We start from the raw sequence: 24,519 nt of genomic DNA, 5'->3' as shown, positions 1-24,519 counted from the left end.
AGCTCTTGAACAGCCAGACTAGTTCAAAAAAAGGTAGATAACATCAATACCTGTTGTCATAGAAAAATGCATTAAAACTAATTTAATTACTATCGCCAGAAGGGATCTTTATTCTTTGACTCCCAAGGGGATGGCAGCATTTCACTTATAGTATTATTCAGAGGGGAGAGAAATCTCTGACAGACCGCTGCATTCGAAGGTAATGGCGTCCAAAAGTAATAGCAATATTTCTGTACAGCTTTCTAAATCACCTTTGGAAAGCATTTTTCTCACCATCAATAGGACAAAAAGCTTACCAGTTTCAGTGAGTATAGATTACCCTGTCAAAGTGAGTTGACCGTCTTAACCTGAATCTCACCCTAGAAATAAAATCTTCCAGGCTATCACTATGAGTTCAAACAAGATGAAAATTATGCTCTCCAAATATCAGGAAGAATTAACAGAGATTTAACTAGAGTGCTCATTTAGTAACTTTTCCGTTGCAGTTTTCTACTCAGGGCCTTGAGCACTCAAGGGTTTGACTGCCTAGGCTTGGGGTCAGGCTCAATGGTGCAGCCAGGCAGCCTTGGATCAGACAGATGTGTGGATAGAGCTGTGTGAGAAAATGCTCTGATAAGAAAGGTCTTGTCCCCCTCAGAAAGAGCTGCACTTCAGCTCAACCCCTTGCTTTGCTCCTGCTGTCATGGCCATGCCTGGCTGTGCCCCTCTCTGACCTGTGCTGGACCTCACATTAGTCCTTGGCTTCTGGGCTTGATCTCCTGGCCTTGCCACTGTGGATGAGTCCAAAGATCTCAGGATGAGCCTGGATACTGTAACCAGATCTACTTGCTTTTCTTGCTCAGGTACAGTGGAACTGTACCTCGTGTGACCTTGAGGCTCCTGCCCTTTCTGCCTCACCAGGGTTCTTTTTCCCCTGGCTCATCTTCCCTTACAGAGCAGCTGTGGCACATGGACAGTTCATGTGCCATAACTTCTTTCCCTGCCAGTGAAAGCAGAAGTCAGGTCATACCAGTAAAACTGCTGACACTCAGCAACGATTTTCTGCAATGCATTGTGCCTGCAGCTAATGATAGAGCTCAGGAAAAGCCCTTAGCAAGTGTGGAGCACATTACCACCCTTCTCAGCACAATGAACCATAGCAAAATTGTTCCCTTTAATCTTCTCCTATTACTACCAGAAGACTTCAGTCCAGTTTTCAACCACTTGTGTTTGAAAAATACAAGTATCTCAGCAACAACAGACTCGTCTCCCTGTGACACAGTAAGAACTTTTTTCTTTGGGATAGGAGAGATGCCCAAACATTGAATTGAAGCTCTGATTCAGCAAGGAAATTTAAACAGATATAACCTCAGGCATGTCTGCTGTCTCTAAAAGTCAGTTGGACTACTGACATGGTTGAAAGTTATGCATAAAATTGAGCACCTTTTTAATCATGAACAAAATAGAAGAGATAAAGCATTCATATTTGAGTTTGCTCAGCTGTGGAATGAGCTGCCTTGAAGAGATTCGACGATCTAAAATCTGACAGCTTTCAGAGTGCTCCACTACCTCCTTTTTAAAGTTCCTTTTATAGCACTTCAATAGCAGCAGAAGGAGGATAAATTGTCAGAGGCAAAGAAAGGAAAGGGGAAAAAAACCCTGTTAAATAGACTTAGCTGTTAAATAGTTATTACAGTAATAGCAATTGAAAAATAGAAAACTGATAAATAGTAATAGGAAAAAATATAGAATTTCTATTTGCTAATGCTGCTTTCAAACTGTTAATACTTTGAAGAAACAGCCAGATTCAGCCTGCATTCAGCCTACAGAATGTATTGGTACACAACATCCTACTAAGATACTCTTTGTAAAATGAGTGAATGGCAAGGGTGGAGTGATTAAAAATAAGACATGCATCTCCTAATTCAAAACTTTTTTAATAATTAAAATGTTTTCTATCAAAGCAGAAAGTAATAGTTTCCCATTAAATTTACATATTAGCCTGTAGATAACCAAGGAAAATAATTACACCATATGATTGAGGTAAATTTGTGTTTAGGTTAGTACTTAGCATAAGACTCTTATTATAGTAAATCTGCATTAGCAATTTCATTATTACCACAAACAAGACAGTAAAAGGGAACAGTACAAAATTAGTTACAGAACCACTAAGAAATAAAACACTTTAATGTCTTCTGGACACAAAAACACGTAAATAGCAAGCTGTGCTACGCTGAACTTATCCAATCAGCTCTGTCAGAGCATTAGTAACCTGCAACTAATTCCAAATTACTGAGTATCTGCCCTTGCCTTTCTCAAAATGACAGCTGCTGTTGATTCCCTCACTGGAACATCAAAATGCTGTGCAGCACGACTACAGAGATTTGTCAAGTGTTGCACAGAGGGAACTTCAGACACCTGCTATATCACATTGTCTCCCTCATACTCAGGGCCGTGGCTCATTCACTCATAGTGCTGAGCTGTGACCTCTTTTCTGGTTCTGATCCTGCCAGATCAGAGCACAGCATTTCCCTCACTGTGAGAGAGAAATCTGGCAGGTTTGTCAGTGTGCCTAGGAACTATGGAACAAAGGTAAGGGAACTAACAGTAAACCAAATACACACTTTGGAAGACATGGTTTATTTGAAGTAGCAGAGTTTTCTTAATTCTGAAAACTTAAGAGAAAAATAGCACAAAATCATAGAGTAATAGAAAGGATTGGGTTGAAAGGGACATTAAAGATCACCTAATTTCAACTCCTCAGCTGTGGGCAGGGACACCTTCCTCTAGATCAGGTTGCTCAAGGCCCCATCCAAACTGGCCTTGAACACTGTGGGACATCCACAGCTTGTCTAAGCAACCTGTTCCAGTGCCTCACTGTCCTCTGAGTAAAGAACTTCTTGGTAACATCTGATCTAAATCTCTCTTCTTTTAGTTTAAAACCATTTTCCCTTCCCCTTTCACTATCTGTCCATGTAAAAAGTTGCCGTCCCTTCAAGTACTTGAAGGCTACAATGAGATGTCACCAAAGCCTTCTCTTCTCTAGGCTGAACCTAGAGAAGAAACAAACCTCAGTTTGTTTTCATAAGGGAGGTGTTCCAGCCCTTGGACCATCTTTGTGGCCCTGCTTTGGGGCTTCTAAGCAGGACCACACCTCTCTTGTGCTGAGTACCTCAGAGATGGTTGCAGCACTTCATGTGGGGTCTCACAAGGGCAGAGCAGAGGCAGAGTCTTCACCTCCCAAATCATATACACCACACAGAAAGAAGGGCTTTCAAGAGTTGAGCATCTTGGCTGCTTCACTCTTTTGACTACAGTTCTCTCATTTTATAAAAGTGAAGCTACAAGTTCCACAACTTGTCATTCCAACATCAGAGCACGGATTATTCACCACCTTATTCCAGTCATCTGTGGTAGTGAATCTGCAGGGTAAAGGAAAATTGTGCAGAGTCTATTCAAGATACAGTGGAGACAAAAGCAGTTCAAGGAAGATTGTAGACTAGAAGAACAGTGGATTGCAGACTGTCTCTTTAAACATTACGTAAGAAGAGTGAACCTGAAAATATATTCATCTTTTTTTTGAGATGTAGAGTTCCACACAGATGAAGCATTGAGAATAATTGCTTGGAGGCAGCTTGAGGATGAATTGGCAAGTAGCCATGTCTGTTTTATCCACAGAGCTAAAACAGAACTGTCTCTAATTGACAGGGGTTTTATTTAGGAGTTAGAGGACAGTGGGACCAAAGCTAATGATGATTCAGAAAAGACTTAAAAGCCACACTGATATGGAAAAAATGTAGAATTTGTCAAACAATACAATAAAACTGAGAAAACTAAAAATTAAATAATTTTATTTCTATTAAGTGTGTAAATCATGATCATCAACAGGAAAACATATGTATACACCAACAAAGACTTTTTTTTTTTCCAGTACATAATTATTATTCACATTAACTTGGTATTTGGGAACCAACACGTTATAGTGAATATAGTTGCATGATCAGCACATAGGGAACCTAATGTGGTGCACGAGAAAGGCCCACATTTCAGCCACATCTATGCAAAAGCAGAAAAGTTCAAGCTGAATAGACTGATGTAAAATGCTTTTAAGATAATAAAGAGATCCTTAAGAAATCATATGAAATAAGAAACAGATTCTGGCCATGATGGCAAGCAACATCCTAAAATATCTACTATCACTGCTTAAAAATTTGCACAAGTGAAAGCTGAGAAACAGACCTCTTGGATTAAGCAAATCAATAACAGAAATCTGGAATTATCTAAACAAAAAAAATCTGATTAAAAAATCAAAGACAGAAATTTGAGACTATTGGTAACACTTAGGTGTAGAGATGCAGTTAACATACTTTCTAACCCTTTTTTGTATCAGAAATGAAAAATTTTGAGCAATTATTTCAGAAAAGGTGGCTTGGCATTAGAACACACCATATGAAAGCAAAATCTCCAGAAATATGTCTTCCAGTAACAAAACAGCTCACTAGGATCCAGAAAGTGTAGTAGAAATCAAGATTTCTACACTGCCACTAACAGCAACAGTAAAAGGATCAGAGCCACAATCCTAGTTCAGCTGGAATTAGTGTGGATACTTATAGACTTACTAAAATTGAGTAATTTAGAGAGAGGGAGAGTGAGTAGGAATGCTAGTAATGCGAACAAGCCTCCTCTTTTTAAAATTAAAAGTAATAGAAAATTAAGGATCAGGAACGAAGCAAAATGAAGTGTGATGATGAGGGTTTGCCCAAATAAAAAGAAGTTAGCTGTATGCGTTCTTCTGTTTTAGCCTGCCACTTTAGTCAAAAGAAAGCTTTCCTACCCAAATTCATAAATAATAATCCCTTCTTGAAAAGAATCAAATGTCACTATGTATACTATGCATACTCTGGAAATCACACCAGAAATTTGGAGACAGTAATGAATACAAGACCTCAAACCACAGAGATTTGGGAAGCCATCCATATTTCTTTAAAGTGAGCATATCACCAGGCTCTGTACTTCAGAAACCTACAATATGTCTGTATTATTAGACTCAGTATTTCATCACATTACAATGCTCACACTGGAAAAGCAGAACTCTTCACACGTAAGTATGTACAGCGGGACTGTGAGACTTAGTTGTGGGATAATCCTAAACAAAGGATCAGCAACGATCTTGCTCCTTCACCTGCACCTTTCCAAGGGAGGCGTCCTCCACAAGTCTGCCTTGCCAGCAGACTTTTGTGGCTTTCTGGGTTTGTATAAACTCTCATGCATTTGTCTCAGTCATTTCCTAAAGATTCCCTGTATTTCAGTCAGCTCTAAGGTATTCTGTAGCTCTGTTTCTGGATGTCACACCTTTTCCCCAGCAAGGTGCCTGCCAGTTTCTAGCACTGTGATGATTCACTGTTTCCTGTTCTTCTCCTATTTCTCACCCATATTTCCCAGCGTAGCTTGTCCAATAACTTAGGAAGGCACAGTTTCCTGCTCTCTCCATATGGATTTCCCTGGCCCTGATCACGGGAGCCCAGATGGACAAACCTGCAGCCTTCTTCCCTATGGAATGCAGTACACAGTACGGAGTACCTCTGGCAATACAGTTTTAATTTTGTTGGCTTTAAGTCTGTAGCCACTATTAACACCACTGTACTATTTTTGGAACAGTTACACCTTGCTTTAAGTGATCAAGGTATCAGAGGCCATTCTTTGAGCACAAGGTTCAGCACTTCCCCATCTTCCCAGCTTAGTGATGACATCTGGCATTTTAGGCTCTATCTCTCACTCCAAGACCCACGTGAGATGGTGTCAGGCAGATGATAGAAAACTGTGCCTCACTGAGGCACTGCAATGATTTCACAGTCCACTATACAAGATCAAGCAGACAGGGGCTAAGATTATGATGAATGTTCTGGTCTAAGTTTTAGCTCCTGTTTGTAAGGCAAATGAACTGTGAATGGGTACATTGAACACTAGAGAGTCTGCATAGATCAAGACCAGTGCAGAAATTACTGTAGCCAAATAAAATGTCTGTATCTACACTACCTATTTACCTAGGAAGTGTATTGTTCTGAGTAGCCTAAGTTCTGGAACTCTTTTGGTGGTATATCTTCAGAGCAATAAAAATATTTTTTTAAAGTAATATTTTTAATCTTCATAATAAGATAAAGACAGCAACATCATGGAGTAACCTGCATGTAAGTATTCTTCACCAGCCTTTTAACACATGTACTGTTTTGAATTTACCACTAAATTAATGCACACAGATCTTGAATAAAACCAGATTGTTCCTCTTGGATACCAATGATTTAAATAATATGTTCAATTATCTTTTTCCTAGTTATGTTTTTATTATGGGCTATAATGCCTTCTTCCTTAAAACACTTTTACAAATAAAGTAGACACAGACTAAAAGACGTTTCTAAATGTTTGACTTGCTACCCCTTGGTTTTCTGACTGAGTAGTCAAGCCACTCTGGTAAAGACCATAACTTACACAAGTCTAAGGCATCGCCCTCAGCTTCATCGTTCTTCAGAACTCTGGACTTCAAACCAGTTCTGCAGTGTTGGAGCCTCAACAGCTGCTCTTCAGTGTCATAATCTGTAATAGGAAACAGTCTTTTTTAATAAAACAAATTATGCAGGCCATTAATTCATTATTTAAATAAAGAATATTGTAGTTGAGAGATTAATGTGGCACAAGAAATCTTATTGTTGTAGTGGTGAGTGGAGGATTTCAAAGAATAGCAGAGTCAAGTAGCTTATTCATCTTTTAGCGACCTTCCCAGCTTATCTTTTTAAAAGATGTTTTTATATCTTTTATCCAGAGGGCAGGTTTTGCCCTCAAAGCCATTAATGTTGTCTCAAATCTACGGATTCTACATAGCTTGAATCAGATGAGAGTATTAGTTTATCCAGGTTTTTTTTCAGACCCTTTCCTGAGTAACAATTTTAAAACAAAAGAAAATTATTCTTGATGCAGACATTCAGATCATACACTGGGTTAAAACCATATGATATAAACGAGATAAATTTTGATAAAATCTTGCCAGCTTCAACAACTCCATCCAGTTTTTGCTAAAGTCAGCAAAACATATTGACTAAGATTTGGAGAGGGTATTCTGTTTTCTTTTTCTCTTCTTGAGGTTAAAGTTATACATTAAGGTGTAGTCTAAATGTATTTAGCTGCTGCTTTCATTTATTCTTACCAGAATTAACTCCTATTGTATCAAGGTGTACACTCTCACTCTTGGCAAAGCATTTAATTATAACAAACTAATTGTGTCTAAAATTCTATGTATTCCAGTGGAAATTAGTTGTTGTTTCACCAATAGGATTTACTGGGATTTACGTTTGTGTAGCCATCATCTGCCTTGGTGAAACACAGGAAGACCATGAATAGCTACTGTCTTCCCATCCCACCAGTTACTCCAGGGCGGCACAATTCCTTCTTTTGCCTCCCTGAACTAAAGGCTTTCCCAGCTCCACCTTCTATTACAGATCTCCATCAATTCTTGCTCAGGGATACCTCTCACTAGACCAGGTTGCCCAAAGCTCCATCCAACCTGGCCTTGAACATTTCCAGAGTTGAGGCATCCACACCTTCTTTGGCAAACCTGTGCCAGTGTCTCTTTACAATCATAGTGAAGAATTTTTTCCTAATATCTGACCTAAACCTGCCTCTTTCAGTTTTAATCCATTCCACCTTTTTCTGTCATTCTCTTCCCTTGTAAAAAGTGCTTTTCTCTCGTAGCCCCTTTAGGTACTGGAAAGTGCTGCAAGGTGTCCCCAGAGCCTTCTCTCCTCCAGGATGAACAGCCCCAACTCTCTCAGCCTGTCTCCATTGGAGGGGTGTTCCAGCCCTCTGAGCATCTTCATGGTGTGCTACCTTCTTGTGAAGTATGGTCATAGGGTCTTGAGCTTTTAGAGGCCAAATAGGGAAATTGCAGCAAGAGTTATAACATGAATAAAGTGAGTAGACAAGCAGATGCAGAATGGTGTCACACAGGTAAAAAGCCAAGATGAAAAGAGTGGATTTGCAGCATAGATATTTTTCCCTTTGGGACCTTGGTGTCTCTGAATAAGAAACAGCAATCCAGCCTGATGTTCTGCCTCCAAGTATGTATCCTCACCACATCCCAAGTGCCAGCATTATACTTATATAGCCATGTGAAAAGTCAGTTCAGTGAACTCCTTAATGTAAAAGTATAATTTAAGAAAATACATTATACTCTCCAAGTAAATCCCTTTATCATTTTCAGTTCAGTTGAACTCCGTGTATTACCAATATAAAATTGCAGCTGCATTTAACAGCCAGAAAAGTGCCATCCCACCAACAGTGACCTGCAATTATATTGGCCTGAAATTATCAGAGACCTTCAATTTAGGCGCAAAATTTCTACCTTCCAGCTTGCCTTGGCTGCATGTTCTCAGCCTGTCACTTGCAGGAGCATTGTGGTGTGGTAAGTAAAACTGACATTCTTCATTCTAAAAAATAGATTATGCCATCTCTCTGTGATCTTATGGTAATTCCTCAAAATCCTCTGGTGCCTCTTAGCACCCGCTCTGATATAAACTCACTTATTAAACCTAAGATGAATAAAAGAAAACAAACCAGTAACAAAGTATCCATTGTGAGCTCAAATGAGCCCCAGAATAAGTAGAAGGGAAGTGAGAATGATGCATAGGAAGATTTCAAGAGCAGCTTCAGACTAGCTAACTTAGCCTTTTGTGATCTCATCTAGTACCATCCTTTCTTACCACCCTCCCCAGGAGACCACTCGCAGCCTTTGAGTGTGTGTAGGTCCCTGAATACCAACAGTCATATCAACCCAGCATCTGCAGCATGCAATTGTACTAAAAACTGTTCTGAACAAGTGAAATCTGAATGACAACTATTGTTAACATTTCACCAGCATTTACTTTTTTCTTCAAGGTTTCACTTTTTAACTATCCTTAGATGTGCTTGCTCAAGTGGAAATACTTTTTTTTGACACCAAGGCTTCTCTTTCTGAAGGAACAGTTATTCTGACTTCAGCTAAACAACTTAAAGAACTTCCAACCCCCTTCACTTCCCTGCCCTATCATTACAGCACCACTGGTTTGATACACCACCTCTCCAGCTGTGCTTGCACAGCAGTTTGTCTGGCCATGCTGGTGAATAGGAACATTGAAACAATCTATGTTAAAAGAAGCACTCTGAAACAAACTACTGTTTTTAATCCAAGCTGTTGCTGTCATCTGCGTCTGCTACAGACTCATGAACTGTCTCAACATAACAGGGGAGGTAGAGTGAAGTTTGAGATTTTCTTCACTCCATAAATCACTGAGTTATATACAGTTCAGAGCAGATTTCATCATATTTAGCTACGACTACAATGAGCTAAGATCAAAAACTCTGAATTGAAGTATCTTCATTAATATATTTACATGAGTACCAGGAATATAAACTCTAGGGCACTTAATGTAGAGAAATCCAATTCATGCACAGAGTAATGTAGAGAAATCCAGTTCATTCAGCTGACTTCAGAGAGGATACAGCCTGAGACACCTGTATCCAATGGGTACCTGTGTTTAGGTGTCTGAAGTCAGCTGTAGGAGCCTACCTGAGAGTGGACTACGTTGGCATACAGCTCTGCTAGCTGTGCTGAGAAGCCCTCTGTTGGCTAAATGGGAGAGTAGACAGCTGCCAAGTCTGAAATCTCAAACTGAATTCTCATCCTAAAACCTTTCTGTTCTCACAGGAGGTGCTGGGTTCTGTGCCCACTCACATGTATCTCTTACTACTTGAGGCCTGCCATGGCAGCCAGGCTGTGTGGGACTAAGATATGAGGTTCAGCCCTTGGCTTGATGGAGCAGCAGGCAGGATATTTGGATGGCATCACACACGAGTGCTCAGAAACCTTACACCCTGATTCACGGGTAGGCGTGTCTCATGTGCACAGACATTTCTCTAGCAGTACAGCTTCCATGCCATGTCACCCCTTAGTTCTGCCACGAGGACTCTGTGGGTTTCCCTGCTGAACCGACCTTTAGGAAGTCATAATCTTTCTCTGAACTGATTTACTCATGACTCCAAAGCCAACTGTACTGGAAGAAATCATGTGATGATACAATGGAGTCACTGAGAAACTGGACAAAGAGGGGACAGAATGGGGACAGCGGAAATGTAAACGGCTTTTACACCAGAAAAAGATTTCTGGAAACATGCAAATTTTACATATATATTTAACAAAATCAAAGCAAAATAACAGAATAGCCTGAGAATCTGTAATGCTTAATATGTGAACAGCACGCTTCACTGCTCAACACGCTGAGCAGTTTCATTTCCTGCTTACAGACTAATTGATAAGGCATGTGCATAATTAACATAATGCTTATGTAATGAAAAATTAATTTTAAGGTTAATGTAATATTTCCTTTTCACTTTGTATATTAACTTATTTCAAAAAATAAATATGCACGAGGTTTGTAAATAATGAAAAATATATTCTATGTTTCTAATACCTTGAAAAATAAGTACTTCAGAAAGGCCTCCTGAAATACAAGTTGGAAATTAATTTGAATCTAAATGTTTCACTGTAGATTATGAATCAAATTTTTTTCCAAAAGTTTCTTGTTCATTTTATGACAGGACAATATATGCATTATTTTCACCTCCAGTATCTGTTCAGTTAACAACCCTGCAGAACTGTATAGTCAACATGAATGAAAAATGAAGATGAGAAACTGAAATTATCTGTAATTAGACTAAGTTGATTGTTTTTTCCCATGAATTTGATGTAGAACATGGTGCATTGAGTGGGAAGAAGCCTTTCAATTTTTGCTCTCAGACTCAAGGTTATGCAAATTTAAAATTCAAATTTCTGTATATTTTGATTGATTTTGCCTTAATTTAAAAACACCTGGTCTTAACATGCATTTTAAAACTTTATTTAAAACCTACTTTGATTTGAAAGTTAAGTTGATTTGTCTAAGATTTATAAAACCAACATTTAGCTTGAAAAAGAATCTTCATCCACTGTAACAAAGCTAAGAAAACTGGGGAGAAATATAAATCTCTAATTTAAAAGTAAATTAAATAATCTCTCTAGTTACTTTCTGGATGTTAAAAATAACTTTTTTTAAATTCTTGAGGTATACAGTTTCTATAAGTGGAGATTTTTTAAAAATATTTTCTTCTCAATCTTTTTGATCTCGGGGAAAAAAGCAGAGGAGGATTGAGTTGTTTGGGAGATGAGGAAATCTTATTTATCTGCAGAATATTTTAGATGTGACTCCGACAGCAAAAACTTCACACCTGTCTTGCCATTTTGCCTAACTTAGCCATTCCATAAAAAAGTAGGTGAATTTTGCAATGGAGATTTAAGGTCAAGTGACTGAAAAAACAGGAAGGTCAAAGGCACAGAGCTACAAAGGGGAATTGGGTTGCCCATGGTGTGGGGGACACATGAAGGCAATTGGAAGGGCTTTTGAGAAGGGCTTTATTCATTCAATATTCAGTGACATTGAATGCATAAGGGCAAGGAATGAGGCAGTCTGCAGACAAGACATTTGACTGGATGAGTACATTTGGAATGGAACAAGGCTGGAAAGTAAGATCTTTCTGCATAAATCTGCATGGCTTTTCTTCTTTTGTCTTTTCTCCCTCTCCATCCCAGGCCTTCTTAGTCCTTCTCATCCTTCCTAACCTACTTAGGGTATGAAGTCTTCATGTCAATTTTGCATCTGCTGAGTGCTCACCTGTCCACACCAAGATCACCTATTTCTATTCCTAAGTTTCCACAAGTATTCCCTTCCAGTCCTCCTTTTACAATTCCTCCTACATTCTCCTTTGAATTTATCACTGGATTGAATTCAGATACCAAGGAACTAAAAGGAACTAAAAAAAGAAAGTCATTTAGTCATAGGTACTCTGATGTATCTTGGATTCCAGTCTTTCTGTAGATTGTATGGGTGAGATCCATACAACGTGTGTAGCTGAGCATGAGAGAAGATCTGTTTAAGACAGGGTGATGAGCACTGACAGTGGCTTGGGTCTGAAAACAGCCTGAATTAAAAATAATATTTCTGTACCCAAGGTAATGACTTCCTATTTCAGGCTCATTTAGCAGCAGCCTGGGAACTCTGTTCTGTTGTGCAGTCACCCATAGATGCCTACAAGTAAAGCACAAAAACATAGCATAGGCAGAACTTTCTCTCACAAGATGACAAAAATGTTTTGAAATGCCTTTGCATTTATCCCCTCAAAACATCCCTTACCTCAGCAGCACCTTGATATTTTTCTCTAGCAGCACCTTGTATCTTCCATTTTGTCTTTGCAAATCCTGAGAAAGCAGATGTAGTGACACTTGAAACAGTTCTCAGTGTAACAGGAAGACAGGGATGTCTTTGCACAGAAAATGACTGCTGAAGTACCCTTCACAGGCAGAAAGGGCTGCAGCGATTTGAACAGAATCATTCACATTTATGGTACAAATCAAGTGTTCTCTGTGACACTTCCCACCATCACATCCTACAGACTTCAACAATCTCTGTTGTGCACACCATCTGACAAGGTCCTAATCCCTCTGCCTTAAAAGCCTTTTTGGACACCTATTGCTCTCTGTAGTTAAGTATGGGCTTCGTTGGCTCTTAGATATATTCAGGAGGATGCACTGTGTGGAAAGGCTCCTAGGAAAAAGGCATGTGGGCATATCACACTTGGAAGCATCCTGCTAAACATTGAATTCCTTTTAAAGTACTTAATGACAAAGGATGATGAGAGATATTGCATTAATTGATGTTTTACACATAAAATATAGAGGAGACCTGGGTGGTGAATTCTTTCTGACATTAGTGATGTTCACTGGATTCTGGGATGAACAAAAAAAAGAGCTCATTTGGCTAACTGACACCATTAATTTCCAAAACCTAGGCAAGTTATTCTACACTCCCTGGACAGCCACTGTTGAATAACTGTCATTTCCAGAAAATAATCCATTGCACTCTAAATTAGGTATTTTGGATGTCTGCTACAATTAAGATAAATTGCGTCCTAGCATTGTAGAAGCTAGTGCTGTCTTAGACTTGGCTTTGTTTACAAGGAAGAAACTTCAGAAGAGTTTCTTGGAAAAATAACCTTGGAAGCAATAATCATAAATTTAAATTAAATAATTTGTAATTAAGGCAGTCATTTCAAGGTGGATGACTTTGAGCTATTTACTAAAATCAGTGTAAAAGGAAAATTAAGGACAAAAACACACTGAAAGTTTGAAACTTCCTTTAAGGTGCTGTGGAACATCTTAAGTTACAAGTGAAAATATTGCATAAAGGGACTTCAAGCTGTCTGTGAAGTATTCCAGAAGTAATACACAGAATGAATGGAAAAGAAAAAAAATAGAATAAAATGAAAGAGGTGTCAAAACTCAACCTAATTCAGTTCATACAAAACAAATCAAAACAAATGGAAAGAGATTATTCACTAAAAAGTGTAAAAAAGAACAAAGCAAGTAGAAGCAGATATTAAGAAGCAAGAATGGAGTCATTATTTAAAATAGTGTGGATATGACCTATGAAACAGGTGACTGATGTGTATCCACTTTCAATTTGGCTGATAATATTGGTGATGGAGAAAAAGACACAACAGCTAAAACCAATGAAAAATAGTAACCTAAACTAAGGGAATATTAAATTTTACAGTGAAAGAATAATAAAAAATATTGAGGAAGGTCAATAATGACTGAAGTTAAATGTGCACATTTTTCTGCTGCTTAGAAAAAATACAGAAAGAGGATCAAAAAAAAATAATTGCAAACTGCAGCTGACAAAGGAAATTTTGGGTTTAAAGCAGTCTGATTAATCAATATTTTTCTGGATAAAAGTTACTTTGGAGAAAAAAATACTTATTTTTTTAAGTCTAAATGTTTTTATAATTTTAGTATAGATAATAAACTTTACTAGAAATTAGGATCATCAATATCCTTCAGACTACAAGCAGGAAAACAGCAATAGTATAGGGATATACCTGTAAGTGACAGTCACAACTGCAGTCACACAAAATCTGCTACTCAGATTTTGGCTTTGTGTCCTGACTGAATACCCACTCCTGTGTTTCAGCTCCTCTTTTTTTTTCCTTCACTCTGCCTCTTCTTGATCCATCTACCCTGGTTCCAGACAAGCCAGAGTCAATTTTGGCAGTAGCCAGGAGTGGGCATGGCTGAGAGACATGGAGGCTCTTTTCTAGCACATCACATGATTCTCCAGGGAAGGGGAAAATGGCTTTTCCAGGCTGAGGTAGCATGGCCAGAAGTCGTAGAGTATTTTTGGGCTCCACATGGTATAGTGATGACTCTCCTCCCTCCCTTGTGCACTTTTTTGCTGTTTTTCTTATCTCATTGCTGTTCCCAGTAAATTGTTCTTATCTCGACCTTTACCTTTTGTGCCTCCACTTCTCCTCTCCAGCAGAGGAGGAGGGGGAAGTGGGGGTGAGCGAGTGGCACATGCTTTCAGTTGGAACACTTAACTGGAAAATACATTCCAAAACCATGACACCTTCCCATCCTCTCTTTCTGGCCAGAAACACCAACACTAACAGTATTTTAAATCGAACAGGTCTCTTTTATATTGTAGGTCTGATGATATCTCCACAAAATAAAACCAACCAAAAAATACCCCTAAAAAAAACCCAAAAACCAAGCAAAGCAAGCAAACAAAAATAAAACTCAACAAAGCAAAACAAAACAAAAAAACCAAAACAAAACAAAACAAGCAAAAGTACAAACAAAAAAATCCACAAAAAAAAACAAAATTGGAGTTTGTTTATTTATTTATAGAAAATGAGTTGATCTATTTATGAAAAGAGTTTTACACATGACTTCCTCAATGCAGTAAGGTGTTTGGAAATCAGCTTGGCATCTGAGCTCTCCAATCAACCACTATCTCCCATGGAACTTGCCTTGAACCATTTATACTTAGATATTTGTATTTAACAAAGTATTAAGCAGAAGCTTAAGCCCCATTAAGATCAGTGACTGAGTTGATACAGGTGTTTGTTACCTTGAATGATGCTGCTCTCAGCTATACTATTAACATAAAATCCTGCAAACCTCTTGGTACAAAGTGCTGATTACCCTCAGTTTGGTCTTTTCTAAAGAAATTGAGGTGACTCTGTGTAAGGAATTGTTGTCTGGTGCTTTCCTACTCCAATTAAAGTCAGTAATTAAACAGTCCTCTGTCTTGGCTTGACAAACATTTTTTGACATATTAGCACTAAATCTGTAATCATCTATGCTTTATATGTAGTTAATAATCTGAACTTTTATCCTATTAACATAGTATGGTCTGGCTTTTCTCCTTTTTGAGAAGGATTTCTTATGGCTGCAAAAGGTGACCAGACTGAGGCCTATATCCCCGAGGCTCTTCAAAGTAACTATTATTTCTCTGTCACACACATCCAAGCGTATTAAGAAACTCATGGAGGCAGATTAGTCACAAAATATGTACATGGGAAGTTTTTATTTTAATAAACAATTAAGTAGTTGAAGTTATTTAGATGGTTGAAAGCTGCCAGTTACTTTAAGCATTCCTGTAATGGAGCAAACAATTCCTTGTAGGAGGAGTCAGGGCATTATTGTCACCAAGCCATAGTTAGGGATCAAAATAGTGCAATAAAGACAAGAAATATAATTTTGTGCTCAAAAAGGGCAATTTACAATGGCCTTTACAATGCACTGGAAAATGCCTCCAGGCTGTTTTAAACAAAGCTCTCAAGGAATGCTCTGGCAAATGACCTGACAGCAGTCATGATTTATTTGTATTTTCTTAGATTTTTCTCTTGAGCCATAAGAACAGATTATAAACCAGTTTATCTGTGACATGAGATCATTAACTCCAGGAAGTAAAAAATGATACCTCTCCTGGGCAGAGTTCTTTAAAATGCTGTTTCTAACAATTTACTGGCCTTAGAAAGTTCACTGCTTTGTCATATTTACAACTTGTATCATATTAAAGCCTCTCATACACATCATTTTGGGGTCAGATAAATGGACAATACATACTGTATTATAATGTTGTACGGCATTTCCAGATATAGATCATTATAAAAGTGCATTTTAACATGGAATATTCCTAGAAAAGTAATATCTAATGAATGTTTTATATTTTCACTGTACAGAGATTTTAGATGTTTGGGAACACAGATGGTGAAATCAATAAAACAACAATGTCTGAACAGGATCTATTATTAATTATTCTTTCACCTGTAGACAGACCACTGGCATGGAGGCAGAGCTGAACAGAAGAATTAAAGGAGTTAGTTTCCCTTTTATTACCCAGGTATTGTCTTGAGTAACATATTCTTTTAAGGTGAAAATTAGCCAGATATTCAAAATTGTTTTGTTGATTTTCCTGGGGAAGTATTGGCTTTGTTTAATTTTTAAAGTCCAAGCCCTGGATCCACTGAGATGCCATCAGTCTAATAAACAGTGATATGCAAGTGATTAAAGAGAGCATGAAAGGCATCGTGGCAGGAACAGTGGTCATGGTGGCAATCAGCACTTCAAGAATAAGTGAATTCTGTGCTCTGTAGATATTGGTATCAGTGCAGTACAATAAAATTTGACCTGTTAAGTCAGTGGGACATTGTCGCCATCATATTTTCTGAAAAATCCCCTTGTTGCTTCTTCTCCTGGGAAGCTGAGAAACCTCAGAAAAAAAAGGAAAACAATATTATCTCATTTGCTTCTTCTGTGTTTAGCTGTTTTAAAATGTGATTTGGAGATTGTTTATGCAAAAGGTAGTTGTTTGATTGGTTTCGTGTGAATTGTTTTAACTTAATGACCAATCACAGTCAGGCTGCTTTGGACTCTGGAGGGAGTCTCCAGATTCATTATCATTCTTTGTAGCCTTCAGTCTGTATCCCTTCTCCATTCTTTAGTACAGTTTTAATATAGTATAATATAATATAATATAATATAATATAATATAATATAATATAATATAATATAATATAATAATAAATTAGCCTTCTAAGAACATGGAGTCAGATTCATCATTTCCTTCCTGCCATGGCGGACCCTGAAAGTACCACAGGACATCATTCTTAACTCTGGGAATCTGAAAGTTACTTGGAAAAAAAAAATCTCTGGATTACTCATTCAGTCAATGGTGAGAGAGAGCAGAACACCTACAGATGATAGTCAGAGAGAATAATTTTAGACAAGTATTTAAAAATAGGGCGTGTCTCACTTTGGCACTGACAATAAAACTGAAGTGTAGGAATGAAATTCACCTTTTTTATCTTTATCTATGTAAAAGTTAGCATTCTAAGGTTTATTTTTCTCTATTGACTTGAAAGACATCTAGGCTATCTTTGATTAAGATATCTGCACAGAAGATATGTAAGTTTAGGTGAGATGAAATGCCCCCTCTGTATCAGGAAGTCTGTTTCATTTATTGCACTCCGCGCACTGCTCCTTCTTTCCTGTCTCTGATAAATTTGACGGATTTGGAGAAATGTGCTGATTTTATCCCTTCATGCTACCTAAAACACAATTATGCCAATACTTAACAAGAGATTCTCAAGCAAGAATCCAGGCTACCAATAGAAATATGTAACTCAAAACTGAATTTTAGGTGTGGAATAAAATAAGCACATCATCACTTCATTATTTTCAGTGCTTGAAGAAGGAGAGAGAATCTTTCTTTGAAGACAGAGCCTTTCTTTCTATTGATTGTATATATTTATTAGGTAATAATTTAAGGCTATATCATTAGAAAAGGGCTCCATCTCATCTATCTGTTAAAAAGTTAATTAGTTAGTTAGTTAGTTAGTTAGTTACTCTAGGATATAATTTTTAGATTTCTCTTAGTTTTTGTAGTTGATAGAGACAAGAATATATAGGATGATTCATCCTGAACCATTTCATAATTTTAAATCCTAATTTAGAAATATCAATGCCATATGGAATAGAATAGAATAGAATAGAATAGAATAGAATAGAATAGAATAGAATAGAATAGAATAGAATAATTTCAGTTTCAATTGGAAGGGATGTAGAGCACTCATCCAGTCCAACTGCGTGACCAATTCCAGGCCAACCAGAAGTTGAAGCATGTTGTTAAAGGCATTCATTGTCCAAACATCTCTTAAGCACTGATAAGTTTGAACTGCATAATTGTCACAAGGAATTGCACCAAAACAGAAACTGAGACTGAGATTTCCAAAACTCAATCCTATGAGAAGAAGAATGAGAATGGTAGCAACTTATAAACCAATCTTAGTATTTTTCAGAAAGTTCATTAGATTTTTTGCCCATAGAGGTAAAATATGGAAGCTGTTTATGAAATTTACATCTGTGGAAAATGAGCTGACAAACTTTTCACCCATTCACTTTACTAAAAATAATTTTTAAAAATATTAGACAATGTTTTCCTATGAGGAAAGAAATCTGTACTTACAATAAAAGTTTATTTCCATGGGAAACTAAATAGAGACACTCAGAATGGCCCACCTGAACCAGCTGGATTCCTGGGAGTCTACAAACACAAGCATGAGCAATAACAGTCTCCACACCTGTGAGAGAGTTCACTCAGTGAATTGCACCGATGGACACTCGGATGAGTAACAACGTCCTCTGGACAATCCTGACCTGAGCCTTTAGTGCCTCAGTGTTTGTGGAGCCCTGCAACAAATTGTAGTAGGAAGGTACAGAGCTTTACAAGGTTGTAGCCAGGAATAGGCAGTTCTGCATGCGCTTCTGAGGAAAAGAAGTCTCTTCATCCTGACATCTGATCCTGACCTACCATTTTCCTGGGATCCTCCAAAGGTATCTGCACTTGCAGGTATTAATGCCCGACAGAGATGAACTGAGAACTGAGGTCAGCCTTCATTTTCCATGGCAATAATTGTTTAATTCTCTTGAACTCAAATGCTCTGTAATTAGTCCTAGCCTTTTTCTGCTCATCTTGTTAGTGGGTTAAAAAAAAAAAAAAAAGTCTGTCTTGTCATTTGCTGCATTTGCTGTCTTGTTTCCATTCACTTTAAGGCCCTCTTGGAGCTTCTTCTGCTTCCTTATCAGAAAAGAAGGATTTATGTTTCAGTAAAGAGTGCAAACATGATGGCTACCCGTAAATTTTGGGGTTCTGTTTTTGTCCAATCCCCATTTTTCAGTCACAGCCCATTCAGCAGAAAGGACTCTTCCTCTGGAAAATCACTTAGACAAAAAATGCACTTGTGATGTGAAAGGTAAAAAGATATGCTTCATCTAGAGCACATTTTCACATCTCAACTTTGCAGACTTTGTACAAGAGGCAGAAAAGTAGTAATCAGATATTCTTCCCATTTGGTATTGGCTGTTCTGCAGCACAGGGAGATCCACAAGAAGAAAATGAGCCCTAATGAGAAACATTAGAAAGGACAGAAAACAGAAAAATATGGAAGCTGAGTCATTTATGTTAAAACTAGATATGTTCATTTCAGATAGACTGCTGTGTGACCAAGCTTTTTTGTTAGCTACGTTTGTATGAACTGCCTTGTAAACAAAATAAATAATGGAGAATAAACATAAAAACCTCGTATTAACTTTTCAGAATTTATCTCTAATAACCATAGCCTTTTCTAATTAGGGGCAGATATTTATTACTTGTTAATTGAAATTTATTTTCAATAAACCTATACTGCAATTTTTTAAATTTACACTGAATATCTAATACTCTCAAGCTGGAAGTTCTCATCAGTAAGAAATATTTCATACAGATTAAACTTAATTGAAATGACATGATGCTATTTGTTTAATTTTAATTATTTTTAAAACTTCCTTAGTTAATCCATCTGCTATGTCCTTTAAGCACTATAATTGAAGAATTAATTCAGAAATGGCTGTTAAAGATATCTAAGTAGTCAATGTATCAGATAAGAACTCCTGTCCTGTATCTACAAGTCTCTCAAACTGTCTAGGTAGTAAAGCAAAAAATTGTGATTAAGTGTAAGTGAAACCTATTTTCCACCTACCCTATCTTTGAGTAGAATTAGTAACTATTTAAGAATCTCTAATCTTTAATCTATGCAACACTTGAAATTTCTAGGAAACCTCAATTTTATCAAAGGAAATAGTCTAGACATACTCTAGGGTTGAATTTCTCAGTCCCAGGTATTTAAATGTCTTATAACTTGGATTAAAAAAAACCCACCACCAAAATATTATAGTTAATCTGTCTTACAAAAATATATAGCTTGGTGGATCCCATTATTATTATGGTATTAATGTCTCCTGCTAACATATGAAAAGGCCCATTAAATCCACAACAGTCCAGCAGTAAAACATATTTAATACCACCAACTAGGGTCTTGCTGAAAATTATTCTCACACAATGAATCCTTCACTCCTCTGGAGGGATGTAAACTCCAACGTACAGTGCAATGCATTCGCTTAATGAAATAAAAATTAATTTTCCAGCTATGCTGTCACTCTCTTAATCTTTCAGATCTCAGCTACCTGACATGCAGGAGGGTTTGAGCTACCCTCAGTTTTTATTCTGTGGATCAAAGACATTCACAATCAGCAAATTATATGCTAAACCACATTCTTTTAAAAAATACAGAAAAAAAAATCAGACAAATAAGCCAACAAAAAACCCCAACCACATAACCACTCAAAAAAAAATTCTATCATAACAAACCAAACATGGACTATGACTGCTAAATTATCCCCTGGTAATCATCTCAGTATCAGACCTAATGAACTGTTTATTTGGATCTAACTTTACCATCTCCATAGAATAAAAATTCAATTTCTTACCCACAGAAGTCACATTGTAATCAGCTTCTAAGTATTTTCTTTCAGTGGTTAAAAACACTGAGTAGCTCTCAGGCTACTTATAGTTTAACTAAATTGATTGATCCACATGATTGCTGTGTTTTGTTGGAATGAGATTTTTTTTAAGTTCCCCTAGGACAAAACTTTTTCATTACCTCACAGTGATTACCTAGATACTATCAGAGTATGCTAAGAGTCTAAAACTACTTCATAAATAATGTGGGTTCATTTCTGCCTGAGGTCATGCAAGGCAGCTTTGCAGCGTGAGTTTTTAAAGGTAAAGGCATCCATGCGGAGGGGACCATCCCAATCAGTTGTTCAAAGAATGTGGAGCCCCAGACTTTTCCAGTCTTTGGGCAAATGCCACCTCTGGGCATTTGCACCAACATTCACTCCCAGTCCTGGCTCTGGTATAATGCCCAGTCATGATGGAGAATCAGTACATACAGTGGGAAAGGAGGCAGAAACACTGATACTTTTTTAGCTAGAAAAGCTAAACAGCTTGGAATTTGCTTCAGCAGTCAGGCCACATGCTAGAAAGGTAGCAGAAAACTATTTAAATGTCTTCCTCAGAATCTACTAGTATGACACACCTGAGCATCTGGAGCATTATGGATAAACATGTTTACAGCAGTAGTAGTTGAGAGAGCACAGAACACTCTTTGTTGTTTACATGGTTTGTGAAACAAAGTCAGGAATGAAAATGACAGAAAATCAAAACAGTAGTAGAAGCAGTACTTTTTTAAAAATAATTATTAATGTAATCTTAATAATATCAGATATCCTGTAGTATAAACTGTTTTGGAGAGTAATAATTTATTTATTAAAAATAAATATGTATTTATGATAAATAAATTATTTAGTGCCCATCTTTGTACCCTGAAATCTCAGAGGGACAATATGATTCATTGTGTGCCAGTTAGTCTGTTACCCAGGAACTTGTCCAGATGGCTTTTGAATCCTTCCAAGTATAGACTACGCCACCTACCAGGGCACCTGTGCCAGTTTTCCAGCACCCTCAGAGCAAAAAATTATTTTTTGATGGTCAGGAAACCTCCTGTATTTCAGGTTGTGCCTATTGCTTCTGGTGCTTCGCTTGGCATTATTGAGAAAAGCCCACCTCAGAAAGGGTTGCAGATATTTGTAAACTGAAATAAAACAAATAGCCTCCAGGATAAAAGCAAATCCAGAACCTTTCTATCCATAATAGTGCTTTTTACAGATGTTTCATATTATATGTGCAATCTGAGGAGAAAAATGTGTGGTATTATAGCAGAACTTCAGGCCATTTCCGAGTAGTGTCAGAGAAGTCTGTCTTCTATTAACTATAGAATAAAGTGGCTGTTATCAAGTCAGGGAGGTTTTAGTCTTTGTAAATGAGCTTCAAATTTATATAAAGTGCTTGAAATTAACAGGACTGGAGAAAGAACTTTTCAAATATTACAGGACAAAATAAAACACTAGAATTGTAACCATATAGTTCTTCACTTTGATTCACCAAGATGATTCATTCTAATAATGAGAAAATTTATTTTAGGGCCTGAAATGTATTTTGGTTGGTATGCTCATGCAGCTCTGGCTTATATTATTCATTACTCATTACTCATTTTGAACTGCTTAAGAACCCTTCTCAAACATAATGCCAGAGGGGCTGTTAATTGTAATGGCAATGTGATGCTGTGAACACCCGCACTTATGACATGGCCAAAACTCAATTTATTTCTCAGGGATCACCATCAAAACAGTCTGTTACTAATACCTTATAGTCATGAGCAATGGAGACAACAGAAGTGAAGTCTTTAAATGTGAAGTCACAGAAATAATATAGGTAGGCTTAAAAAGTAATTTTTGATGAGCTGACATTTCTCACCACTCAGAAAAGGAACAGCTGACAAATTACAGAACTCTAAAGGTCTATGCATTATGAGCTATGATTAAGCATGGTTTGATGATAAAGTAAGTACTATTGTTTGTTGCTTTGACATGCCATATCCACTAATTTTCATAGACTTTCAGAGAGCAAGTTTGACATTACAGATAAATGTGATTCATAAGAATGATTTATTAATGAACCTCTAATTCACATATTAGACAAGAGACTAAAGTATGCTGCATAATAACATTGTCCAGAGCTTTAAGTATCAACAATCAAAGAAGTGTTGGGTTTTTTTCCTGTATATCAGAGGATCTGGAATCACTTTTCAGGCTTGAATGCCTTTATAATAGAAGATGCAGACTGCATGCAGATTAGAAAATCCTGAGGATAATGAGTTTGCTAAAGAAGATCCTTTTGATATGTTACAGAAGTAAAGCATCAGCAACAGCTACTGAATGAAAAGTTAGTGTTCACATCAACTTTAATGACTCTCTAAGTGATGGTATAATACAATGGAAAACTGGTCTCTTTGGAATTTTAGTGAGACAAAAATAAATGAGGCTCCAAACACCATTTTGAATATGGTTCACATCTCTTCTTTGAACCTGAGGATCCTAAAATCAGAATATATCACAGGAAAACAAATCTTGCAAACAAGAAGAGGTACTACAAAAGGACCCAAACAAAGTCAAGAGAGTGTCTAAGCACAAGAGCATGAGCCAGTTTGTCATAGTTTTATGTGCTTATTGGTCAGAGAAAGTGTCTCCATGAATGCATCAACATGTGTAAGAGAGAAGCAGACATATTTAGAATCTTTCAAAAAAGGTCTTTATTATATTTAAATATATATTTTACTGGCAGTTTTCTTATAGACATGCACTTTATGAATGAACTATTATTCATTTGTGATAGGTCATAAGTGGAAATCAACATAGAGAATCAAAGACAATAATTAGAGTTCAAGTTTTATTTTGCTGGGGTGTTTGGAAACTTAGTTTATGTGAGTAACAATTTTCTACCACAGGACAACAGCAGATACCCATCAAAATACCATGCTTCAAACAGGGCCAGCCACAGATAAGTGTGGCTCTTGTAGTAAGACATCTTTTGGAAGTCCTTAATGATATATGCGGATGGTACCATGGTATCATTCAGTGGTAAATAGATCTCACAGATCCTGGAATCACAGGAAACTGGGCTCATTATCTTTGCAAAATAAAATGTGTATTAAAGCAGGGAGTCCTCCACACCAAGCAGACAATATAGTGCCAAAACCAAATAGCTAAGATATCTGTAAAAGCATTAGCTCTGTGTGATTTTGAAAACTCAACCCCACGTTTAATCAGATGAGTATAATCAAAGTTCAGATTAAAATCTCATAGTTTCTGTCTTTCCTTCTTTAACCAAGAGTAAAATAGCTGTTTTATTATTTATCATATTTAAGGATCCCTACTGACTGTCAGCAGAGGTACCAATGTGTAAATCCCAGCTAAGAGTTAGGCTTTCCACATCTGAGCTATCTGAAGGAGAGCCAGATCTAAGTTTTATAAATAATTAGGACCACAGACATGATAGAACCTTAACAAAGCACATAAGCATTTGTTTGCTAATGATTGATGAGAAGAGCTATACTAGAGAGAGTAGCACTGTCAGGATGAATGCTTTCCTTTCACAGGCATTTATTTTTTTAATCTACTGTGATATTAAAATTTAATATCATTCATCTTAATGTTCCCATTTAAAAAAAATGTGCATGTAATTCATCCTGGGAATAAACAAGCTAAATTTAGGTTGAAAGGCTAAGTGAAGGCAATGGAAAATTCTATTCTGTTTGTTTTTAAGTCTGTTTTTTATTGTTATCAGCAATGAAAAGAAACTT

This window comes from Melospiza georgiana, chromosome 3, assembly GCF_028018845.1.
Source record: "Melospiza georgiana isolate bMelGeo1 chromosome 3, bMelGeo1.pri, whole genome shotgun sequence".
NCBI classification, from domain to species: Eukaryota; Metazoa; Chordata; class Aves; order Passeriformes; family Passerellidae; genus Melospiza; species Melospiza georgiana.
This window is presented reverse-complemented; position numbering follows the sequence as displayed.